Raw genomic sequence first — 23,068 nt, 5'->3', positions numbered from 1 at the left:
TCTAGACAGCAACTTCCTGATGTTACCGTTGAACTGCTCATGTGCAGTATCTGTAGATTACTATCCCCGATTTAGATTTCCGTCAAGGTGAGTCCTGTAGATCTCACTGATACCATTATTGAAAAGTATAGCCACTAGTTTGTTAACCTCTTCAGATGTACTACATGCAACACAGAATAATTTCATGGCTATTAAACTGATTGAAGGAGATTCAAATGGAGCTCAATGAGATTCATATCATAGGATTGTAGCATATAGGAGGATTTAGGTTTGGTATCCCATAGCCTCTATGGGTGTCTCACTCAGACTTCACTTTCAGAATAACCTGAAGGAAGATGGGTGTTTACGTCTGTTTTTGCCTTTTATTCAAAGTTTATCTTTTCTTATATTTGCCTTTAGACTATGAAACTTACTCCTGATGAACTGTATAATTTAGAAAATTCATGATATAAATACAGTTGTCAGAACCACAGCATCACAATGTCCATGAAAGTAGAATGGATTAGATCATTAGACTACACATTCAAATCCTATTCATTGGCAGGCATGGTAACGTAGTGGTTAGCATAACGCTATTACAGTGCCACTCCGGCCACTATCTGTAAGGAGTTTGTACATTCTCCCCGGGTCTGCGTGGGTTTCCTCCAGGTGCTCCGGTTTCCTCCCACATTACAAGGGCATACAGGTTAGGAAGTTGTAGGCATGCTACATTGGTGCCGGAAGCGTGGCAACACTTGCGGGCTGCCCCCAGAGCACTCTATGCAAAAATGTATTTCACTGTGTTTCAATGTACATGTGACTAATAAAGATATCTTATCTTACAAACTCAGCTAGAGGTAGAAAGCTGCAAGAAACTACAAGGCCTGAGGAATTAATAAATTAAAAATGTGCCACCTTGTACCATAAAACAACATATTATGCAACCTTACAATGGTGCAACAACATCGGAATTGGAGAACTAATAATTGGTACCATGGGTTGATAAGAATTATATTTTGCGTGCAGCTGCTGAAGTGTGCTGAAGGAGGCCAACTTGGTCAGTTCAGTGTTGGGTTTGCATACTGAGCCTTAGGAATTCTCAGCTTCTTCTTGTTTATGCTTCTTGCTTATCATCACAGCCCATGATAGTCTAAGACCTAACAGTTATAGAAATTTGCAGCGCAGTCTTACAATTGGACTCCCATTAGTTGAAAACTAAAACTAGAGAATGCCAGCAAGCCAGTACTGTCTGTAAGAGAGGAACTGGAGTTAAAAGTCTCAGGACAATCATCTCGTATTGAATCCATTAACCCAAATTATTGGGCTCAAGTCTTTGGAGTGGGATTTCAACTCACAGACTTGAGTTGCAAGCGTGCAGCCACCTGAGGCATAGAACTACATCTATGAATATTATGAGGCAGTGATGACTACAAAAGAGCATCCATAAATCTATGAGGTTATTATGTACATCTATTTTCTGCTTTAACTCCACTTTTTCCTGATTTTCCTCCCATTCCAAACACTTACTGCCTCTAAGTGAGGAAGCTTACTGTTAACATCCTACCATTTCTACTCCTCATTCATTCTCTGTGAGATGTAAGGAGGTAACTACAGAGGGGGCCCCCTGCTGTCTGCCGCAGGGACAGTCATTGCCAGGATCCTACCAACTGCTTCCTCCCAATGCCCAAAGAGCTGCTCCCAGAATCCACCCACCGAGAGGCACAGTGAACATGATCTTCACCAGGTGACAACTTCACATGAAATACACGGAGCAGCATCAATCACTATACATGGCCCTTCTCAACTTCACTAAAGCCTTTGAATTTGTCAACTGGGAAGGTCTGTGGAGATTCTCTTCAAATTTGCCTGCTGAAATTCATCTCCATCTTACACTTGCTTCATGCTGGCATGGAATTATTAACATTGCCTTCAATGGATCCCAAGATATTGGAAGTGGCCCCTGTTTTCCAGGGTCTCATCCTAATCAACTGGCCTATTTGAGATCTTTGAAGAGCTTTATTACCAGCATATGCTGACTGCCTCTGTCCTTGATAACTTTACCTCCATTCTTGGCCCTCAATTAAATGGGGCCTTAGGTATTTGGGCTGTAGATGGTCTTTACAGCCCTGGAGAACCCCCACGTCAAGGCTGCCAGCGATCTGTTGGACCTCCTGACCCCTTCAACCCAGAATCTGTACCTTGGGTCACCTTTTCTGCTGGACTTTGGTCTTTAGGTGCTTATAGAGTTGTTCCTTTTCCCACCAGGCATGATAGAGCCTATCGCTGTGCAGACCAGAGTCAAGCAAAGCTGTGTCATTGAACTGGCATTTTCTTTAATCTTTCTCACTGCAGTGCTCTACTTTACCTACAACATTCTTCCCGCTGGAATGAAGCTAATTCACAGGAATGAAAGGAACCTGTTCAATTTATGGTGCCTTCATTTAAGGTCACCACAACCTCTGTAGCCTTGCTGCAGCTTGTATATGGTCATCGACTGATCCTCAACTTCCTTATCGGGAGACCACAGTCAGTGCGGATCGGTAGTAACATCTCCTCCTCGTTGACAATCAACACAGGCGCACCTCAGGATGCGTGATTAGCCGACTGCTCTACTCTCTCTGCACTCATGACTGTGCAGCTAGGCATGGCTCAAACGCCATCTATAAATTCACCGATGGTACCACTGTTGTTGGCAGAATCTCAGATGGCGATGAGGTGGCATACAGGAGTGAGATACAGGCTGGTTGAATTGTCTTACAACAACAACCTCACACTCAACGTCAGCAAGACCAAAGAATTGATTGTGGGCTTCAGGAAGGGGAAGTCGGGAGAACACACACCAGACTTCATTGAGGGGTCAGCGGTGGAAAGGGTGAGCAGCTTCAAGTTCCTGGGCATCAACATGTCAGAGGATCTATCTTGGGCCCAACACATTGATGCAATCATGAAGAAGGCATGCCAGTGACTCTACTTCATTGCGAGCTTGAGGAGATTTGGTGCGTCACCAAAGACTCTTGCAGATTTCTACAGATATACAGTGGAGAGCATTCTGACTGGTATGGAGGCTCCAATAAGCAGGATTGAAAGAGGCTGCAGGGGGTTGTAGACTCAGCCAGCTCCATCACGGGCACAACCCTCCCCACCATTGAGGACATCTTCAAGAGGAGGTGCCTCAAGAAGGCAGCATCCATCATTAAGGACCCTCACCATCCAGGACATGCCCTCTTCACGTTACTACCATTAGGGAGGAGGTACAGGAGCCTGAAGACCCACACTCAGCATTTCAGGAACAGCCTCTTCCCCTCTACCATCAGATTTCTGAACGGTCCATGAACCCATGAACACTACCTCATTATTCCTCTTTTGCACTATTTATTTATATTTGAAACTTATAGTAATTTTTATGTCTTGCACTGTACTGCTGCCACAAAACAACAAATTTCCCGACATACGTCAGTGATAATAAACCTGATTCCAATTCTGATTCTGATATTTGGAGCATACAAGAGGCTGGGCCTTACACTCAACATCTGCAAAGGTCCCCTGCTAATCTGTCCCTGCTATACCACATGGAATCAACAATAAAGGTCCACAATGAGAAAACTTGGACCACTTTGCGTATCTTGGGAGAACACTTTCGACAACATTGACAATAAAATTCACCATTTCCTTCCATATATCCAAACAACCTTTGACCACCTGAGGAAATGGGTATTTGAAGATCAAGACCTCAAACCCAGCCCTGAACTCATGGTCTACCAGGCAGCAGTCACCCTTCCCATTCCAAATACCTCTGAGACTTAGTCTACCTAGAGGAAGCTCCTGAGGCCATTGGAAAGCTACCACCATGAAGAGACAAGAGACACAGAAAGATGCCACCAACCCCATCCACACAAAAACATCTACATCGACTGGGAGGATAAGCAAATCAAGTGTTTTCTCCCAAGTTAACATCTTTTACACTAAAACCATGGTTACACTTGGTTATCTCCGATGGACAGTTCAATATTCATAACATTGCAAGGAGAGACCGCCAGACTAGGTTTGTTTCCCCACAGTAGAGGAGGTAGAGGCGTGACCTGATACAGGTATGTAAAATTATGACAAGATAGATAGGACAGATAGTAAAAATCTGTTTTCCATGGTGGGGGCATCCAAGATAAGAGGGCACAGGTGAGAAATAAGGAGTTTAGAGGGGATCGGAAGGGGAATTTTTTCCACACAGAGGGTGGTTAGAATCTGGAATGTACTGCGTGAAGAGGCAGATACTCTCATGGAATTTAAGAAGCATCTAGACAAGCACTTGAGTTGCTAAGGCATAGAAAGCCACAGACCTAATGTGGGTTAATTGGATTGGTGTGGATAGGTACAATGAATGCCATGGACATGATGGGCTGAATGGTCTGTTTCTGTGCTGTACGACCTTATGACTCACATGCCTGACATTAAACTCCCAAAACAGACATATTCCTAAGCCCTGTCACAGGAAGAGATCACCAGCTGCCTGAAGTAAGGATTCACAGAATTCTCAAAGTCCTCTTGGGAAAAAAATGTAACAGCCCCACTGACTTCTGTCAATCTCTGGCCCATTACCACTCAAGGTGGAGAAGGACCACTTAGGATGGGACTGAGAACCTTGAACTCATTGGGCAACAGCACTCGTGAATCTAGATTAACAGTAAAGGGACACCTGAACCAGCCATCTGCCTGTCCCATTAGGCATCCCTTGCCCTATCTGTGGTAGAGTATGCGGGTCCCACATGCCCTCAGCAAGTCATCCTCCGTCTTAATTGACCAACTAAAAGGAGTGTTGGAAAATTAACTCTAGTTCCAGTTTTCCAGCTCATCACTGAAGTGGTCAAAACACTGGGCATGGCTCAACAACATACAACCCACATCATAGCACACACTCTTGAAAGTTTCAATTCGAGAGTTTTGCCATCATTCTCTTGGTCGTGATGTGGGAAAATAAAAAAAATTGGCAAATTGGTTTGTTATTGTCACATATACTGAGGTACAGTGAAAAACTTTGAAGTTATGGAAGTTTATTCTGTTGACATTAATAAAGTTACTGAAGTTAGTTCTTTTAAATCATTTTGTCCTTCTCCAAATTCTCAGTGTGGTTATCCATGTGTATGAGACATAAAATGGATAAAGCATAAATATGTTGGAACAAACATAGGCAGAGTATGATGCCAGTCTGATCAATTCCTGATAAGCCACTATATTAATAGTCCTGCAATAACAGAGTTTGGTTACCTCATCCCTGCATGCTTGTAATCAATGATTCATGTTTCCTGCTCGCACCTGACTCTGAAGTAGTTTTGCCCCACCACAATAGTATCCTGCATCGGGGTTAGAACGTTGTTGGTTCAGGACCCTCTCCAGAGTCCTGGGAAGAAAATTCTGGATGACGTTTGAGTCTTTTACTGAGGGAATACTGTATTTATAGAGGAGGCATCATCTGGCAGAAACTTTTAAACCAAGGTTTTGACCCTCTCTCAGGAGGATATTAATGATCCCAGAAGTGGAGAAAAATTACCCCACAATATTCATCCTTCAACCAACAGTACTAACATGGATTATCCAGTTATCATATAGTCATGGGTGAGCACTTGTGCACGTATTTAGCTGCCATGACAGTGACTTTAGCTGTAAAATGTTTCAGGATGTCCTCAGGTCATGAAAGGCAGCATATAAATGCAAATCTTTCTTTGAATTATTATCTTATCCAATGCATTAGTCAAAGGATCAGAGTTGGCAATGGGCAATAGTGAAGTATTGAATGTAACGTGCATGCTGCCAGCAAGTTGTACAGGTTGCAGCATTTGTGATGGAGTTATCAAAAACCTAGCATGACATTCCAGAACAAAATAATTAACAATGAAAAATTAGCTTAGGTTGAAGTTCCCTTCATTCAAAGACAACTTTTGTTTCATTCTTTTGCTTAATTTATGGGAGTGTGCTTGTACATACAAATTATGAAACTGATGAGAATGTGGTGGGAGAGTAGGAAAGGAAGAACTTCAGTTCCACAGGCAATGTGTTCCTGGTCCAAGAAGTATTCACAATGGGCTGTTAAGAGTCATGACCGTGAGTGCCTGACATATTATTTTGGATCACATGGAGAATCATAGTACCATTGCAACATTGAAAGAGACCATTCAGCCCTTTGAGTCTTTATAGAGAAATCTAGTCAATCTCATCCACCCACTCATTCTCTATAGTCTTGCAGTTTTTTTTTAAAACTGTCATATTTTTATCCAATTCCCTCTGTAAGCCGCAGCTGAATCTGCATCCACAACACTTTCAGACAGGCCATTCCGGATCATACCTTCAAATATATTTGCTCATTACAGAGAAATACTAGGAATGAGTTTCAACACCACATCAAGTCAAAGGCATCAACTGATGTTAAGAACCCAATTGCGCTTTTCTTTCAGTTTTCTGACATCCAAATAAGGTCACAATTCTTAATCTGTTCCCAGATATTATTATTTTATGCATAATTATTTAACATCAATGCAACACCTCTATGAAATTAAGTAATTCACTGGTACCATTATTGCAAAGGGTAATTTTTCTTTAATTTAAGCAGTTTGGTTTGACCACAGTTAGTATACCACAGATAAGCTCTATCCTTTAACTCCCGACAAAGGATATAATGACATAGGAAAAGGTGCAAGAAAAAATTACAAGGACCACACTTGGATTAAGAAGTGTGTGGGTATTTTCTGTTTGAAAACTGAAGCCCATGACTAGATGGTAGCCTTAAAACCTGTCTGAAGCAATTGTCTATAATGTGTACTGGAGGTGACATGGAACAATTGTGTGTATGATCTGGAATGCACACCCTGAAAGTGTGACAGACATAGATTCACCGTGGCTTTCAGGAGAGAAATGGAATAATATGTGCAAGTGAGACAATTACAAACCTATGGAGAACAAGTGGATAGATGGGGCCTAATGGAGGCTTTTAAAATTAAGAGGTTTGGCAGGGAGGACATTGATATGTTTTCACCTCTAGGAAATCCAAAATTGAAAGTTTTATGTATACAAGTGTCACATAAATCCTATTGAGGGTCTTATGGTGAACCTAGATAAGAACATCTGGGGAGAAGAAATGGAAGGATACAGTGAAACGAAGAAGTAGATTAGGATGAGACTTGTGTGGAACTTGGGCATCAGCATAGACTAGATAGGATGTGTAGACTGTTTCCATGTTGTACTTCCTGAGTCAGTAATAAGGCTTTCTGAATGAGGCAATACATGTGGCCAAGTCATCAGATAGCAAATCAGCAGTTCCATCTCTGACCATGGTTCCCCTTGATTTCAACATTCCTGCATTGCTCCATTTCCCAAGTGAACCCCGCAATTAAATTTCAGCCTGTGACTCACACACCCGCGCGTCCATTATTCTCTCTGCAGATTTAAGCTTTGGGAACAGAGACCGCTGTGTACAACTGAATATTTGAACAGCAAAGTGCTGATGCTACCATCCCCTTACTTTCCTCTGGAATTTTAACATTTGCCAACTTCGAGCAGAACTGACACTCGCTTACAAACCTTTGCCTGAAACTGTTTGTTTACTTTCTTTTTCCCATCAAAATACTTTAAACATAAAATGGCTTTTTCCTACCAATGCCAGCATGAGCCTTGACCTCGAATGCAACCTCGAGCACCCTATCATCATGTAGCTACTTTCCGTTAATGTTGCAGTGCTTTTTTAACCGACAATTTATCTTTCTGATTCGGAACAGGACAGAGTCTCGAGATTTCTCGAGCATTGTGCATCCTACATGCAGAAAACTTTCTACAGCTAAGTTCAACTTGATTTATGCCTGCCAATTTCTTTTAATAAAACGTGAGTTTTAAAACTCCTCATGGATTTATTCTGAATTCAGCCTCACAATTTATTTTTACTATGTCCTATCCAAAGTTTCCACCTATCCCTTTAGATGCTGAGTACCTGGATTAAGGACAAACTTTCCTCTCTACAAGGTGAGGCTTGTGATCATTCACTGTGGACTTTCAGAGATCTGGTGCTCTCTGTGGGAAGACAGGAACAGGAGATGGCCATTTGCTCCTCTGAGCCTGTTTCATCACTCAATTTGATGATGACTGACATGCGCCAATTCTTCAAGTTTGTTCCTCCAAATCTCTTATTACCCTCACCTATCAAAGATCTGCCAATCCCAGTTTAGAGCTTTTCGATTGATCCCTCAGTATTAGCAGCCGTCCGAGGAAGAGAGAGCACTATCCTTTATCCAATATCCACTATCCTTTGTGTGAAGGAAAGTTCTTTCCCATCACCCCTGAACAGATTAGGCTATTCCTTTTGTTCTCAAATTTCCCATCGGAGTAAACAGTTTCCTACTCTTCACTCTGTGGGAAGCTGAGGCATATTTTCGATGTAAACAAGCCTGAATAAGTAACACATGAAGTAATGAATACACAGGCGCTTATAAAGCTACTTGTCATTCGCTGGCCCATTCCTTCCACACTGGGAGAACATTTACTCTTATAGTTAATTGGGGAGCACAGTAAACACTACAGAATGTCCATGATCTGTTAGAAGGAGGAAAGTTAATAAGTGAGGTCCATTGCTATTTTATGGGAAGAGCTAGGAAATTTTGCAAGCTTGGCCTCAGCTCCCCTTCTTTGTCTTCACCCCAAGGACTCACTTGCAACTTGTTAAGTTGCTGGCATTCTTCATTGAGAGGGGAAAAGAAAAAGGTAGCTGTCACTCTGCTCTCACTAAACCCACACAGTGGTGAGCAAAGCCTCCTTATACGCTCTGGTGAATCAGAGGCAATTGTTGCTTGTACACTGTGGGTGGCTTAAACAGCCATTATATAAGTTTCTTATTGTTGTGGATTCTAATTGCTGATAACACTTGCCTTACAGTGCCAACTCTCAGCGGATGCACACTCACAATGGCATATTTAGTTTTGTTTACTTCTAAAATGTCTTCCCACAAGACTGGTCATTAAGTTTCAGCTGGTCAACAAAGGCAACTTGACAGTTATACAGCACCTTTAACACACAGCAAGGCATCTTGAAACACTCCACAGGCATAATGATGGACACTGTGGAGGAAAGTAGGTCACATGTTTAGGAAAGTGAAGCGACGCAGAGTTGGCTTTGAGGAGGCTTCTGTTGAAAGGGTGAAGGCAAAGAGATTTAGGAAAATATTTCCAGGGTCCAGAGACAGTGAATAACTAACACAGATAAAGGGGTAAGTTTTAAAATAATTCTAACTCAGAACGCAACCTCTTGTCCAGGGTCTCGTGAATGCCATTGACAGAGGCTAGGAACAGGTTATCTGCTAGGGCTCCTCAGGTTGACCTGATGGGGGCACAGAGGGGGATGGGTGGTGAGAATTCCTTTACGAGACACGTAAAGTCCCCACGCATTAGTGAAAGGGCTAACCGATTGTCACGTATCTGAGCACTGACTGTATGGATGAAAACTTCCTACACAGCACGGGCTACAGTTGGCTCACGCACAGAAATTTTTTTCTCTTTAAGATAAATTCTTGGTCTCTCTGCAAATATGCCCTTCACAGGGTTGAACGGAACAGGTTGGGAGGTTGGAGTGATTACTAATGATTTTAAGGCTCCGGTAAAAACAATGAAAGTATTTAAAATGGGGCAACAGTATGAAAGAGCTGCATTTAGTCCTGTAACCCTTGAATAGTAGGCACTATTCATAAATTTCAATGCCCTGTAGCACAGGATTAAAGATCTGTGTTTGTCTTTCGAGATGCATGTTCTTTTCCCTTTCTATAGCGATATAGAAAGCTGCAAAAATAATTATAATAATCACCATTAGGAAAGTAGAACCTGGAATGTGCAAAGAATGAGTAAGCACAGCTTAAAATTGCAGCACTGGAGAGTTTTCAGGCAGGTTCAGTTCCTTGGAAAAACTGACACAGAAATGTACAAATTGGGAGGAGGACAGATTCCACCACACAGCCCCACGTGAAAAATTGTACAAATAGCTTTCTTCTTAGTAACTCGCTAATTTCTAGTGGAAGACCCAATTAGTAAGACACTGCTCTAAATGGCTCATAACATTGAAACTAGGGGATGTGTCTTGGCTGCAGTGTTTGTGGGTTGCTAAACGATCTGTTTTGTATTTATTCATCTACTTTAGAAACTTCAGTATAGTCACTGTTGTAAGGTAGGGACTGTGGCAGCCAATTTTACACATAGCTACATCCTACAAACAGCACGTCGTAGCCATATAATTTCTTTCGGATAAACTGAATGAGGAATAAATGTCAATCCAGATGCTGGGGAAAACTCCACTGCTCTACCTTGAAACAGTGTCATGGCACTTTGCAAAAACACTTCAACAAACAAACTGGGCTTTGGTTTAACATATTTCAGAAGGATGAGGGGGGATCTCATTGAAACCTAACGGATACTTAAATGCCTGGATAGAGTGGAGGTGGAGAGGTTGTTTCCATTAGTAGGAGTCTAGGATCCGAGGGCACAGCCTCAGAATAAAGGGATGTCCCTTCAAAACTGAGATGAGGAGAAATTTCTTCAGCCAGAGGGTGGTGAATCTGTGGAATTTGTTGCCACAGAGGGTTGGGGAGGCCAAGTCAATGGTGCATTTAAGGCAGAGATTGATAGGTTATTGATTGGTAAGGGGGTTAAGGGTTATGGGGAGAAGGCAGGAGAATGGGGTTGAAGAAAATATGATTGAATGGTGGAGCAGACTGAATGGACCGAATGGCCTAATTCTGCTCCTATACCTTATGGTCTTGTGAACACTTCCTCCAAATGATGACAGCTTAGACAGTGCAGCACTCTCTCAGTATTGCACTAGGATCTCCCCTTAGAACACGAGTTCAGGTTCTGAAGTAAGATCAGAAACTCTAATTTCAAGTATCATTGTAGCTTATATGGTCAAATGTGGAACACTTCTACTTACTGAGTATGGTAAGAGTACAAGCTAGCAGTGGGTAGCAATCCAGAGACCTTAACTAATAATAGTCAATGTGAGAGTTCAAATCCCAGCACAACACTTCACAAAACTGAATCTTGCTCTTTTAAAAGATCTGAAAGCCTGAAGTGACCATGAGGTTGTCAGACTGCTGTAAAAACACAACTGCTTTACTGATCTGCTGATTTTACAAAGACACTTACCTGAAGCTACCATCCTACAGGGTTCATTATAAATGTCTTCTGAAGTGACCAGCAAGCGAGAGGCAAGCAAAACATTGCCAACCTGGTAATGGCAGTCATGGGACAGGAAGTGTACTGTTTAACTTATCAGTACCTCAGACATCACCAACACTTTTAGATTTCCACCAAGTGAAGCTGTGAAAGGAATCAACTCATTGAATGTTATTGATATTCTGCATGTTTCTGATGTAACACCTGAAATCCAAACTAATTCTGATTGTCCCTTTTGCAACTTTGAGAATTATTTCAAGTCATTTAACCAAAAGCTTCTCCTTAGGGTCAAGAACTACTTGCTTGCCCTCCAGTTTCATGCTTTCTGAGGTGACTGAAGAGTCCTGGACTGTGTCACAGGGGAGGCCGATGGTCTACGATGGAGCAGATGGGTGGCTTGTGAGGGATGCAGTACACTGCTTCCTCCATTGGTGCTTGGCTATGCACTCCCTTCCTAGAGACTCCAAATCTTCAGTGGTTTCCCCAAATGCACCTTCACCATTTTTAGTGGTCACTGTTAGGGATTTCCCCGAGGTTCGCATTGATAGTCCTGTTCCAGTGTTTTGAGGTACTTACTGTAGAACACTTATGCCTCCAAAGCACACATGTAGGCAGGGATCAGGGTGAGCAGGGGGCCAAGTTTCAGATTTCTGAACACGCATGTCTTCAGTTGGTTATATGCTGTGCTGGTGTAGGGGAGGTGCTGGTGAATTTCATCACTGATGTTTGCATTCTTGATGGTTGCATGGCAGGAGGCAGATTTGGTGCAGGACCTTTGTCTAAGGAATAGTTAGTGAAAGGCCTATCCCCTCAAATGCTTCAGTGACTGAGTTAGCAATGGCTTGGTACTTGGCCTCTGAATGTGAGTTAAGTAAGCACCATCTGCTTTATATAAACTGATGACTGAGGTTGGGATAACCCTGATCCTTGCACGGACGTGATGACAGTCAAGCAGTTTCCCAAGCCCCACTCCAGGTGGGGGGCTCATTCAAGCTGAGATGTAATGTTACAACAATGAAGATTGGAAGGAGGGCTGATGCAATGACATAGTTTGCTTGACTCAAATCTGCACTGGAATTGGGTCTGTGGTGGACTGGTTGGTTACAATCACAGCTTGCATGTCATTGTGTAGTAGACACAATGAATTTCTGAGGACATTCAAAATTTGAAAAGGATTCTCCATAATCCCTCTCAGTTGACAGAGTAGAAGGCTTTAGTGAGACTAGCAAAGACTACGTACAGTGGTTGGTTCTGCTCCCTATATCTCTTCTTTAGATCACAGGTTTTTTTGATAGACCTTGGCCTTCAGTTGCCTATATGTCTGCTTCTTTTCCTGTTGAGTCACATTGATGTTCCCAATCCAAGAATGCCTTCAGTTTGTGATTAATTGGCTCCTAAACCTCCTAGATATGTCTATCAACCCAGTCTCTGTGTTTCCTGGTAGAGAGGCAAGAGTTTCTTCACAGGTGCCAATTATGGGGATCACGCTCTACAGAGTGATCAGGTTGGCTGTGAGACATTGAGCAGAACTTCTTTTGTGGAGCCTTTGAGACCTTTTGACTTCGACTTTCTTTAAAATTGAAGCAATTCCCACTCTTTCAAAATGAGTTTAAAAATTCCATTGCAAGTTTTCTCCGCTTTGGCATTCAACTTGCATATCAGCCTGGCAAGCAGGGCAAGGAGAGTGCGTGGGTGTGGGAGGGGGATGGCAGGCAGAAATATGTACAAGGCAGAGAAACGATGCATGTGCCAACCCATCCAAAAAGATACGGGATCAAGCCGTACAATTACCTGGTTTCCAGACCCTCTATCAAAGGTGGAGATGGGACGGGGGAGGCTGGGGAGGAATCTGATGGTCACAGGCCCATAGAAGGAGCGTCTGTCAAATTTGCAATTTACTTCACCATGCAGCGTTCAATTTTGAGGGGGATGCAACTTGCAGAGAACTTCATCATAAGGTCTCTGAACAGGACAGTCAAATATCAGGATGGACACACAGAGTCTTTGAGTCATACAGCATGGAAACAGGCCCTTCTGCCCACCGAGTCCATGCTGACCGTCAAGCATCCATTTCCCCTAATCCTACTCTAATCCCATTTCATTCTCATTACAGTCCCATCAACTCCGCCCTCGCCCCAGATTTTACCACTCACTTACACACTCGGGGCAAATTTACAGTGGTGAATTAACCTACTGACCCACATGTAGGAAGAAACCTCTGCAGGAAACCCGTACGGTCACAGGGAGAATGTGCAAACTCCACCGAGACAATACCCATGGCCAGGATCAAACCTGGATTCTTGGAACTGTGAGGCAGCAGCTCTACCAGCTGTACCACTGTGCCACCCACGTACTATTCCCCGAGGGATCTTATGCTAAACTATGCATCGAAGTTCACGTTACCAAGCAATGTGAAAGAAGTCAAATGCAGCATAACACACTATATGTTACAATCCAATGTCAAGAAGACTGAATTTATGCCTAATCTGATTGTGTTTCATTTGCCCCTGTCGACTGAAATGCAGCTCATGCCAGCTTCCCCCCCCCCTCCCCCAACAACCCACCTTCCTCTTCAAGTACGCAGTACCAGGCACGCCAATGAAATGAGTTCTCCTGTCGATGTGCCTGGAAAACTGGGTCAACCTCTAAGCAGATGCGCTGCAGCCATAATCTGCTCGTTTGTTGTTCTCTCCATGCAAAGGCTGTCCCAGAGCTCCGAAGCGGAAGAAATCCTCCAATTAATCCCTTGAAAGATTAATGCTCTTAATGTCATAGCTATACCGTCAACATTAGCGGCTGGTTTTAGAATACTAGTTACTCCAGCAGCAACATGAATTTTAAAATGTTCTTGTGTACAAGAGGGTTTAGCCAAAGTAAAAGATGGAGAATGCTCTTCACTCATGAAGTACTTCCGCAGTTAGGGGAGCAGAGATCTGCCAACCTCCAGATATGATGTTCCACAGAGTATTGTTTGGGCTTTTCCTGATACCCAACACACCAGCTACCTCTTTTTCCCTCGTGGTTCGAAATGAGCCAGCAGGGAGAGAAGCTCACAAGGACTACTTTGTGCATAGTGTTGCCCAGGACCATGCCTTCAACAATCTTTTTCTCTTCACATATCCGAAGAATCTTTTCCAGGAGGTTTTTATGTTCCCTGCAAGTTCACTCTCATCCTCCATTTCCCCCTCTTAATTCCTTGGTCATCCTCTGTAAAGTTTTAAAGTACTCCTGGTCCTCAGATTTGCTGCTTTCTTGAGCCAATTTATCAGTGTTCACCTTGGACCTACTACTATTCCTAGTTTTCCTTGTCAGCCATGGATGAGCCACCCTTCCTGTTTTATTTTGTCCCAGACAAGAATGAACAATTGTTGTAGTTCATCCATGTGTTCTTTAAATATTTGTCATTGCTGATCGACTTCCAACACCTTAAGTAATGTTGCACAATACTTCTTAGCTAACTCTTGCATTGTGCTATTATAGTTTCTTTTATTTAGATCCAGAAGCCTAGTCTCAGAATCCATTAAGTCACTCTCCATCTTAATGAAGGATTCTATCATATTATGTTGGCTCTTCCCAAAAGATTGCTAATTTATCCTTTCTCATTACACAATACCCAGCCTGCTCTCCAGTTGCTTCCTCAACATACTGGTCAAGAAAACCATCCAGAATACACTCCAGGAATTCCTCCATCACAGTTTTGTTACTAATTTGGATAGGCCAATCCAGGCACTGATTGAAGGCACCTGTGATTACAGTTGTAGCCTTATTGCACACATCTCTAATTTCCTATTTAATGCCATACCCAACATCACCATTACTGTTTGGGAATCGGTATACAACTCCCACTATCATTTTCTGCCCTATGGTATTTCTCAACTCCACCCATAGAGATTGCATATAATCTAACCTAATACTCTTCCTCTCTATTGCATTAATCTCTTTGTTAAATAGCAATGCTACCCACCTGATTTCCCTTTCCCTCCCAAATATCGAATGCACCATGGTGTTCGATTCTACTCCTTGGTATCCCTGCAGCCGTGTTTCCATAATGCCCAATGAGGCACACCTGTTTACATCTACTTGCACAATTAATTCATCCACTTTATTGAACAGGTTCCACACAATAAAACACACAGCTTTCCAGCTTGACTTTTTTTTACATTCTTAGTCCCGTCGCATGACTTTGCGCTGTGGCCCTGTTTGTTTTCATGCCCTTGATTTCTCCGATTCCACCTTTGCTTTTCCACTTCTGTCTTGCAAACCCGTTACTGCTTGTAACCACAGTCTCAGTTCGCAGAGCTTACACCTCCTTAAAATGTTGGACTTACACATCACATTTAATGATAACTATAACACCTTTAGCTTAACAACCCCTTTAGCGTTTACAGGAAGGTTGTAGCTGCTTCCCTCATGGTCCTAAGTTTCTGCATTAGTGTTCAGTTTGTTTCTGCTCTCTTGATCTTCTCGGAGTTCCCCAAGTAGGAGATCTTGAGAAGGAAACTGTTGAACAAGGCGACAACTGCCTAGCTGCTTCAGTAAATGAAGGAGATTTGTGGAGGATTAAAAACTCCATGAAGAGAATCATTCCCAGAGAAGCACCGCAGTATAGTGATTGAAGTTAGTGGATTAGTATCCTGAGGTCTGGATAACCAATCTGGAGGTATGATTTTAAATCCTACCATTGCAGCTGGAGAATTTAAATTCAATTAAAGAGCTAGAATCAAAAGTGGTGACTGTAAAACTACTGAATTGACCTAAAAATCTATGTACTTCAGTGAAGGAAATCTGCCTTTTATTACCATTATATAACTCAAGATCCATCAGTGTGTTTGACTACATTCTAAAATGACCTAGTAAACTGCTCAGCTGTGTTAATTAGGGATGGACGGTATGTGCTGTCCAATCCCATAAATAAATTTAAAAAGAGACTGAAATCTTCCAAAATGTCCTCGTTTTCTCTGTTCCACAGCCCAGAAGACTTGCTAGCATTTTAAATGATGCTGAAATAAGTATGATTGTGCTTGGTATTTAGCAGGACATTTATAAGCTAATAGGAGCATAATTAATTCACAGGGAACAGGAAACCTCAATTACAGTAGTCTTGCATGTGTGGCTTCTGAAGATTCAGTGTGAAGTTATATAAAAAGATGAAGAACTTTGGTGCCACATAACAGCCTACTCTTCAACACTCCGGCCATTTCACTCTTTACACACACATTAACCTATCCTATCTCTGCAATCCAGTCCTTTTCTTTGTATTTTTCCAATAAATTTGAGAGCCCCCTAAATAAATGGAATCATTGTTGATTAGCACAATACTGTTACGTACTTTTTGTGAATAATAATGACAAGCACAGAGTAGATGCAATAGTTAAAGGACGTTCCATGCTTGTTGACGAGGAAGTGCATTGTGATCACTACGTTTTGACTATAGCGGTTTAATTAAACCTTTATTACATGAGAAGCATTCATCAGTAGATTACAGACATTTGGTCAATGGACTCAGATCCACAGCATGAAGTTCTGCCTCAAAGCGACTTTTCAGAAGTGTCATAGCATCACCCACGTGGCCACATTCATGTCATTGAGTAGATCTAAAACGTTGGCACACAATTTTAACTAGCTGTTCAAATAGCAATGCTTAAGAAGAAAATATCAGTGGATTTCCAAGTTCTTCACTATTCAAAGTTTTTATTAAGTGCTTAAAGCTGAAAAGGACTTTGTATTCTCTAAGTCTCAAGATGTAAATGGTTGGGATTTACATTTATTGATTTACTGAACTGAATGTCCAGAGCCCAGGAAAATTCAATCAATCCTTACATTTATACTTTGGTGTATCAAAATGCCTTATGATGATTAAGGACCAGACCAAAGGAGTCAGAGGCAAGCAGGATGTGGAAGGAAAGTAGAGTTTTTGGTTCAAAGCTCTTTGAAGAAAATGGGGAACAATGGAAGCAGATAAAAGGGTTCAGGGAAGGAGCTCCAGAGTTTGAGAGCTTAACTCCTTTTGACTGGATACAACTTAAAGGAAAACAGTTAGCTTGACTTGACACTATTAATAATGGCAGGATATCACAAAGTATTTCATACCAATGATATATTTCCGAAAAGGTGCCACCATTATAATGTACGAAATGCAGCAGCCAAATTATCCACGAACACAACTTAATTTTGACCAGAGCAGTTTCAATGATGTTGGTTAAGGGATAAATACTGGTCTGAACAGCAAGGGGAACTTGCTTGCTCTTCTTCTGAGATGGAAGTGAATGTAGCATGGGGTGGAACAAGATTGGAAGATCAAAGTGGTAATTATTAAAACAGTGCTAGACTAGTGGAAGGGAAACAGAGAGAAACAGGCACCAAGGGGGCAAATTTCTGCTGGGAGTTTTCTGCTTGTTTTCATAGTACCTGTAGCTTGTGCACATGGCAATAAACTTGACTTGACTTGGCTTGATCCCTCTTATCTGTTCATAGAGGCTCCAGGAAAATGAACAAGCAATCTCCAAATGCCTGTAAGCTCTGTTACACTTTAACTAAAGTTACAAGCAAGCCAATAAACACTCTGTGAACATTCACCACCAATAACCCCCAATGGCAACAAATGCCAAAGCACAGAGTCTGATCAAGCAAACATGGGGAGACGGAAATCATGAGAGGTAGATATGGAAACTCAACAGAGAGACAAAGACAACGCTCAGTTTATTGTCATATGCACAAGTACATGCATGCACGGGTACAATGAAAATTGTACTTGTTTGACTATAAAAACTCACCCAAGCTTACCTGCCCCTACACCACCTCCATCACCTCCATCCAGGGACCCAAACAGTCCTTTCAGGTGATATAGAGATTCACCTGCACCTCCCTTAACATCATCTACTGCATTCTGTGCTCCAAGTGCGGCCTCCTCTACATTGGTGAGACCAAACACAGACTAGGTGACCGTTTCACAGAACACCTGCGCTCCGTCCAAAACCGCAATCTGCATCTCCCCATTGCCAGTCACTTCAACTCCCCCTCCCACTCCATCACAAATATATCAGTCCTCGGCCTCCTCCACTGCCAAGAGAATTCCAAGCACAAACTGGAGGAACAGCACCTCATTTTCCATCTTGGAACCTTGCAGCCTAACGACATGAACATTGAATTCTCCCACTTTGCGTAATCCCCACCCCCTTCCCCACATTCCCCCCCCCCCCACCGTGCTTCTTCTCTTCTTCCCTTTCCTAGCCTCTCTTTTTTCTGCCCCCATTTTTTTTCCTTTCTCTCCTTACCTTTGACCCATCCCCTGGTGGATCTGCTCTCCCCTCCTCCCTTGCACCTGCCCATCACTATCTCTTACCTGCATCTACCTATCACCATCCGGTGCCCACCCCGCCTCCCCTCTTTTGTCCACCTATCACTGCTCTGCTTTTCCCTCCTATATATTGGGCTTCCCCTTTTCCTATCTTCAGTCCTGACGAAGGGTCCTGACCCGAAACATTGACCGCCTGCTTTTCTCCACGGAGGCTGCCCAGCCTGCTGAGTTCCTCCAGCATCAGAGTGTTTTTCATCTAGATTCTCTCTTTGCCCAATGAACACACTCCCCAGCAGCTGCACTCGGCTTTCCTTTTCATATAAATGGTAGACTCATTGCAAGGCATTTTGTGCCTGTTTCCACCACTCAGGTGGTACATTCCACAGTACAACTGCTTGTTGTGTAAAACAATATTCTTCTCATCTCCCCCTTTGGCTTTTCTGCCAATTACATTAAACTTCTGCTCTCTGGTTACCGATCTCCCTGCCAATAAAAACAATTACTGTCTGTCTACTCAAACTAAACCCTTCATAACTGTGAAAACCTTTATTAAATTCCCCTTAACCTCCTTTGTTATGACAGCAACTTGTATTTATATAGTACCACTCACACAGCAAAACATCCCAAGGCGCCCCACAAAATTTGACATTGAGCCACAAATGGATAGGGCTTGGCCAAAGAGTTTTTACCGGGGGGGGGGGGGATCTAAAATGAGGAATGAAGGGCAGTGGGACTGAGGAGCTGAAGAATGGAAGAAGGGAGCTTAGAGCTGTGGCAGATGAGGGCATGACCACCATTGGTGGAGAGGTTAAAGATCAAGGACACACAAGAGTCTAGAACTCAAAAAGTGCAGATACCTCAGAGGACAATGAGTCCGGAGATCACAGAGGTACAAAGAGCTGGGTCCTTGAAGAGATTTGAAAATAAGAATTTTAAAATTAACTGAGAGCCAGTATAGTTCAGTGGGCAAGAAACTGACCAAATGATGCAAAAGAGCATACAGTTAAGAATGGGAAGGTAGGAATCTGCTCTGGACAGTATTTGAATAAGGATTGTGGGTAAGAAAACCTTTCAGAACTAAGTGATGTTAAGGGGTTAAAATATTTGCTCTTAGCGATGATACAGTTATGTGCTCAGAAATCATTTCTGCAATGACATGGTTAAAATCTGTCTGGTGTAAAAACAGAAAATGCTGGAAATACTCAGCAAGTCTGGCACCTAAGAGCACAGATCAAAATATTGGATTTATGATAATCTATTACTTGTTGTGGCTGATCTTTTACCAATCTAAAATAACAAAAAGATGAACCGAGTTGTTTAATGGGAGTGCAATCCTCTGTCAGTGGCAGGAGCTTCCACAAGACCCAGTTCCAATGTTCTGAAAATGAGAATTTGGCTCAATATAAAGAGACGGAGTGAGAGACAGACAGGAATAGTCCAGACTTTACCTACCGTCGAGAGCAGTCCAGGACTCTAGAGAGACCAAAGCACACAGGGAAGTGGGAAGTGCGAAAGTAGCAGATGGCTAGTTGGGCAGTGGCTGTTATTGATAGTTCTGGTAAGCAAGAGAAAATTAAATCACAAAGATAATGAAAGAACTTGACAAAGGAGCAGAGAGGGCAAGCTGAGAAGGTAATTGTGACAAGATGCTTTGGAAAATCATGTGGAGAGGAAGAGAAAAGGATAATGGGGCAGAAACAGGCTGAGTGATGGATTGTGTGAGATTCAAGAGAAGTAAAATATGGAGAAAAATGGAGCAGGAGTAGACCATTTGGTCCCGAGTCTGCTCATAGAAAGAGAGAAAAGCTTGGTAGGGAAGGGGGGCAGACAGAGAGACCTGAAATCTGCTAAACATACTGCAAATATACTGATAAGCTGCTGTTATATGGTAGCTAATTGGGAAGGATCCCACAATGAGAACAGAACACTTGGTTAGAATGTCCACTTGCACTGCAAGTGAGTGACACACCTCTTGGAGTTTTTAACTCACAGTTAAAAACTCCAAGTGCTGTTTTAGCGGCTTCCTATATTATATATGTATTTTTTCTTATTCAGAAGTATCTCGTTGTCCCTTTCAAATTGACAGAAAGTAGCACAGCATCTTGCACTGACGATTTTAAAGAAAGTCAACCCAGTGTGAGGTTTGCACACTTCACAGTTACATCAGAAAATCCAGAAGCGATCTCTTGGAGAAGATTTCATCAGCATCACAGTGGACCAGATTATACTGGCACTGGTAGCCTTCACATTTACACTCCACATTTGGCACTGGCACACACAACAAAAAATCTTAATATGGCAGCAGCACTAAAAATACAGCATGCAAGGCTCAGACATTACAGCGAACCTGCCACTGGTGCCAAAGCTGTGAACTGGGAATGTAGCTGCTTGTGTTCTCCCAGGGTGCCATGTGGCAGCTATCCGGCAACTGTCCCTGAACTTCACCGAAAGCAGGGATGAGAAATGTGTCATGTTGTGGTCATGTAGTGAGACAGTTAAAGCAGCACAGGGCTAGAGGGGAAAGATTCACACATACATACATACACACACACAAAACATGTGGACCACACTCACATGGAAACAGAAACACACAGCAACATTTGACAAGCGCGTGCGCACACACACACACACACACACACACTCACACAAAGCATGTGACAACCTATGTGAATGCATGTTACAAAAACCAGTGTGTGTACATGCTTACACCAGCATAAGCATGAGGAGCGTTTGGTGGCTCTGGGCCTGCACTCCCTGGAGTTTAGAAGGATGAGGGAGGATCTCTTTGAAACCTACCAAAAGGCCTGGATAGAGTGGACGTGGAGAGGATGTTTCCAGTAGTGGGAGAGTCTAGGACCAGAGGGCACAGCCTCAGAAGAGAAGGACGTTGCTTTAGAAGAGAGGTGAAGAGGAATTTTTTTCACCAGAGGGTGGTGAATCTGTGGAATTCATCACCACAGACGGCTGTGGAGGCCAAATCATTTATTTAAGGTTTGAGGTAGATAGGTTCTTGATTAGTATGAGTGTCAAAGGTTATGGGGAGAAGGCAGGAGAATGGGGTTAAGAAGGAAAAATAAATCAGCCATGAATGGCCCAAATCTGCTCCTATGCCTTATGGTCTAACATAGGAATATACACCACACACCAATATGTGGACACTTAGATGAACACATGCTTTTAATTAATAGTTTAATTAGTTCAGCACATCGTGGACTGAAGAGCCTGTTCCAGTGCTGTACTGTTCTATGTTTTATGTGCAAACACACAGTCATACACATGAACATACAGTGCACACCAATAATGGACACACACAAGAACACATGCACATATAAACACAGGGACATACACACAAACATATGCCACACACTAATACTGGACACACACATACATGTAAACACATACATATCAGCTTTTGGACACACAATACACACAAACATGCATCCAACACACACTCATACAAATCCAGGATGAGTTAGCACTCAGCAAAGTTGGAGATTTGAATTTCACCCCCGTCCCGGGATGTCTGACCGCTGAAATGACACCAGGTTTGCCGAGATTTCAGCCACTGCATCCAAGTAGACGTTCATGCACCGAGTTCATGCCTGTGACCATGGTGTGGGCAAACCCCTCACCACTGCCACACGGTTACCATCCCCTTCCCATGACGGTCAGTGTCAACCTCACAGCCAAACTGTCAGCCCGAGGGGTCCCAAACTGGCGGGACAGCGTCACATTCGGAAACTTGAAAGGAAACCAGCCTTTCCCACCCCTCAGGAACAGAAGTTTAACAAAAGCAGGCAGTGTGCAAAGGCGCAACTTTCCATTCAAAGAGGAGAAATCGTCCCATTTAATCACCCCTCCTCATACAAACGTCGCCAGATCTTTGTGTCTGTTGTTGCTGTAGATCCTCACACATGTGCTGCTTACCCGGGTCTGTCTGTCCAGCGGGAGGTTGCCCGTCTCTCTCTCTCTCTCTGTCTCCTATGTTGTTCCTGCAGGGATGGCTGGACTGCTGGTGCTCCAAACGGAGCTGGGAAGTGTATGGAAGCAGCCGCAGACTGTGGGAGAAGCGCTCAGACGGCGGGGCGGCAGCCGCCAACCTTTGCGCGGGTGTCCGTCAGCGTGCTGCGCTCCACTATGTTCTGCCGCTGGATCCGCCCCCCGGCAGAACTCCCTCTCCAGCCCCTCTTAACACACGCCCAGCCACTCCCAGCTAACAGGACAGTAACACCATTTATTAACCACGCATACCTGATTACTACACACAAGAATCTCACACTTACTGAAACACTATACTATGTATCAATTCTTTGCATGCATACATAGTATTTATATATACCCCATATATATGTGTGTTTGCACATTATGATTATTTTATACATATAAACATACCGTGCATACAAATACACTTAAAAATTAGGAACAGGAGTAGGCCACTCGGCCCTTTGAGTCTAATCTGCCATTTAATAAAATCTAGTTGATCTAATTCACAATCTCAGAATCAGATTTGTTATCACTGACTTAGATGACGTGAAATTTGTTGTTTTGCGGCAGCAGTATAGTGCAAAGACATAAAATTACTATTAATTACAAAGACAAATAA

The 23,068-nt window shown here is 42.9% G+C and overlaps 1 protein-coding gene across 2 annotated transcripts in view; it reads right to left on the bottom strand.

Annotated features, from left to right (window-relative positions):
- The window catches only part of slc38a3b (solute carrier family 38 member 3b), a 108,050-nt gene extending 85,411 nt beyond the window's left edge, over window positions 1-22,639 (bottom strand). For both annotated transcript variants that reach the window (XM_052018948.1, XM_052018949.1), the window contains exon 1: window positions 22,393-22,639. The gene's annotated coding sequence lies outside the window, so the exon portion shown is untranslated. The remainder of the gene's footprint in view (window positions 1-22,392) is intronic.
- Between the last annotated feature and the right edge of the window lie 429 nt (window positions 22,640-23,068).

This window comes from Pristis pectinata, chromosome 6 (assembly GCF_009764475.1).
Source record: "Pristis pectinata isolate sPriPec2 chromosome 6, sPriPec2.1.pri, whole genome shotgun sequence".
Taxonomy (NCBI): Eukaryota; Metazoa; Chordata; class Chondrichthyes; order Rhinopristiformes; family Pristidae; genus Pristis; species Pristis pectinata.
Note: the sequence above shows the minus strand (reverse complement) of the source record. Positions and strands in the feature narration are given on the sequence as shown.